The following is a 3,953-nucleotide window of genomic DNA, read 5'->3' on the forward strand; positions in this document are numbered from 1 at the left end:
AAGATTCCTGTTGGGAAATTAGATTGAAATTATATTGAATTTAAAGATTACTTTATTAAAAATTTCACATCTTTAAAACACTGAAGCTTCCTCCTATCCAGGGATGTGGTATATGTCTCCATTTATTTAAATCTTCTCCAATGTCACTCAAGAAAGTTTCAGGGAAGCAGACTTGGCCCAATGGATAGGGCGTCCGCCTACCACATGGGAGGTCCGTGGTTCAAACCTCGGGCCTCCTTGACCCGTGTGGAACTGGCCCATGTGCAGTGCTGATGCATGCAAGGAGTGCCATGCCACGCAGGGGTGTCCCCCGCATAGGGGAGTCCCACGCGCAAGGAGTGCGCCCTGTAAGGAGAGCCGCCCAGTGCAAAAGAAAGTTCAGCCTGCCCAGGAACGGTGCCGCACACACGGAGAGCTGATGCAACAAGACACAACAAAAAGAAACACAGATTCCTGTGCGGCTGACAACAACAGAAGCAGACAAAGAAGAAGATGCAGCAAATAGACACAGAGAACAGACAACCAGGGTGGGGACGGGGAGGGAAGATAAATAAGTAAAAAATAAAAATAAATCTTAAAAAAAAAAAAAGTTTCACATTTCAATATAAAGATTTTACATGTCACTTGTTAAATTTATTCTTAAGTATCTTATAATTTTGATGCTGTGATATATTTGTTGCTGTTGTATAAAAATAAATCGGATAGATGGATGGACAAAGATGAGAGAAATTTCATTTTCTTGCTTCGAAAAATTTATTAAAGGGTTAATATAAGAAATCATCAGGTGGCTGTGACTAGAACCTGGACGGAAAGGCTCCCCGGGCGAGAACGAGCTCCAAAAATGAAGGTGAAGATGCTGAGTCGGAACCCGGACAACTGAAACAAAGTTGGACTTAGAGAGAGGTTGGTGATGAAAGAACTGTGAAGCACTGGAAAATGGATGGACCAGGCTGTGGAGAAGAGGAAGAGCCACTGCATACAGTGTTAGGAAAGGTTGTCTTAGATATGACAACCAGTACAATCTGTTGGAATCCTATGGAAGCTTTCATTTTTACTGCAGCAAATGAAGATTATACTTTATGTACTTATGGCATGCGGGCCCTTGACACTCCTGTAATGGTTCATCTGGATCATGTATCTGCCGTGCTTGATGTGGATTACTCTCCCACTGGAAAAGAGTTTGTGTCTGCTAGTTTTTGATAAATCTATTCGAATCTTTCCTATAGACAAAGGTCGAGGCAGCAAAGTTTATCACACAAAGCGAATGCAGCATGTTATCTGTGTGAAATGGGCTTCTGACAGCAAATACATTATGTGTGGATCTGATGAAATGAACATTCGTCTGTGGAAAGCTAATGCTTCTGAAAAGTTGGGTGTGCTTACATCACGAGAAAAAGCAGCCAAGGATTATAATCAGAAGTTGAAGGAGAAATTTCAACATCATCCTCAGATAAAAAGTATAACTCGTCACCGACATCTACCAAAATCTATCTACAGCCAGATTCAGGAGCAGCGTATTATGAAAGAAGCTCTTTGACGAAAGGAAGTGAATCGTCGTGAACACAGCAAGCCTGGAACTGTGCCATTTGTGTCAGAGAAGAAGAAACACATAGTGGCAGTTGTGAAATAATATTTGGGATTCCCACCAATCCTAATGTATAATTATTTGTTGTATTCAGATGTGTAAATTTTACAAATAAAAGTACTGGCTCTAGTTTAATATATCAGATATTTCATTATCTATAAAACTACCATTGTTCATTTTAGCTACCCCGAAAATCTATCTTTAAAGGTAACCTGGTTGCCAGGACTATCCAACATTTTATACCTTGATCTACTTATTTCATTGAAGAATAAAATACTGTAAGCTAACTTAATTTTAGCTGGTAAAAATTACAGTGACACTTTCTCTCTGATCTGTTTATTGTATTGTAGACACTATATGTTTCAATTTACATTGAAGATCAAACTTCTCTTTGGTAACCTTGATATTGGTTTGGATAATGATTGCCATGATTCTTTCTATGTTTCCATATAACAGTTAGAAGAACTATGTCAGAACTTTTTTCAACTGAATTTATTTTCTGTGCTTAAAATATAGTTAACTTTTTGAGACTTTAAAGATGATTAGCCTGCATTTACACACCTTTTATAAATGTGGTCAAGATAATAAAACATCTTTTTCCTTAGCATCAAAAAAAAAAGAAGTCATCATATGAGGAATGTTACTACATGTTTTATCAAGCTATTTTTTAAAACATTGTCTATTAAGTTTTCCAATGCCTCTGACCATGTGATCAATTCATCACAAAGTTCAAGGTCTAGAAAATGTTTGACTTCCTTAAAAACTAGTATACTTTCTTCATTGGGAAAGTGCTGTGAAACCCAGAGGATTTGTTTGTTTACTTATTTATTTATTTAGCCTTGGCTGCCAGTGTACACGGAGCTAAATTTCATACTCAGCTGCAATATCCATACTTAGCCTAGACTTTCTGGTATAATCTGCCCTTCTACATTAGGTAACTTAAGTCATGAGTCTTGGAATGCAAAGGACTTCACTGTATGGGAGATGGGAAAGAAGACTGAGCATTAATAACTTTTTGAAATAGGAAAGCTCTGCTTTGGTCTGTACTGTCTCCATTTATGGACTATTTTCCAACCCCTCAGACCATGAAGCCAGAACCTTCATTCTGCCCTATCACCCTCCATTGTGGCTTACCTGCATACACTATTTCTTCTGTCAAAATTAAGTACTTTCTCATCCCAGCAAGCAAAATTTGCCTTCCTTCATGTTAGCATAATTCAGCAGCTATTAAGAGACAAAAAATTAATTTATACAGTGTTTAAATAAGCAATAACTCTTCTGATTCTCTCAAGGGTGTGTGTCCAGTCAAAAGGGAAAGATGATTGTCAGCTCAATTGAAATTCTAGTTGGAAAACTGACACACACAGTAAAACAGAGTAAAAAACTTCAGTCAGGGTCAGGAAAAGCTGGTCAGGTTTCCATTTTACAAGTTTTCAAAACATCCTGGACTTTTTCTTAGTACTTGCCATGGTTGTAATTTTGCTTTTATTCAACTGTTTATTTCATTAATAGCAGACTATAAATTTCATGAGAGCAGGGAGTAAACTTGGTTTCCACTCTCCATTCTATCCTGATGCCTAGCTAACCTCTCAGTAATAATTTATTGGATATTGAAAAGAGGTGCCATAAGGTAATATTAATAGTAACAGCTAACATTTATTGCATAGTATCTAATTGCTTTACATCTATTTTCTCATTTGATCATCACCACAACTTTACCAGGTAGTTTCTATCCTTATCCCTGAGGATACCACAGGGAAGAGAGAAACCCAGGAAGCTTGAACCCTGGTAGATGTCAGCAGCCATCTTGTTCCAACAGGTGGCAAAAGACTTTGGTGAGGGAAGTAATTTATGCTTTGTAGCCTGGTAACTGCAAGCTCCTACCTCAAATAAATACCCTTTATAAAAACCAACCAATTTCTGGTATTCTGTATCAGCACCCTTTTGGCTGACTAATAAACAAGTCAATGGTATTAATTGCATTTATAATACTGTGCTATCACCAATATCCATTACCCCAATTTTTCCATCACCTCAATCAGAAACTCTGCACCCATTAAGCAATACTGTCTCCTTACCCTTACCCCTGGCCCATGGCAACCTATAATCTACTATCTGTCAATATGAATTTCATTTCTAGGTATTTCATATAAGCAAGATAATATGGTATCTGTCTTATTGTGTCTAATTCATTTCATTCAACATATCTTTAAGGTTCTTCCATGTTGTCACATGTATCAGAACTTCATTCTTTTTTTTATGGCTGAATAATATTCCATCATGTATATATACCATATTTTGTTTATCCATTCATCTGTTGATGGACACTTGGGTTGTTCCCACCTTTTGTCTATTGTGAACATTAATG

At 37.3% G+C, this 3,953-nt stretch overlaps 1 pseudogene; it reads left to right on the forward strand.

Moving 5' to 3' along the window:
- The first annotated feature begins 936 nt into the window (after positions 1-936).
- On the forward strand, positions 937-1,630 carry LOC101420246 (DDB1- and CUL4-associated factor 13 pseudogene; annotated as a pseudogene).
- Positions 1,631-3,953: the final 2,323 nt, after the last annotated feature.

The sequence above is a fragment of the Dasypus novemcinctus genome, chromosome 5 (genome assembly GCF_030445035.2).
Source record: "Dasypus novemcinctus isolate mDasNov1 chromosome 5, mDasNov1.1.hap2, whole genome shotgun sequence".
NCBI lineage: Eukaryota > Metazoa > Chordata > Mammalia > Cingulata > Dasypodidae > Dasypus > Dasypus novemcinctus.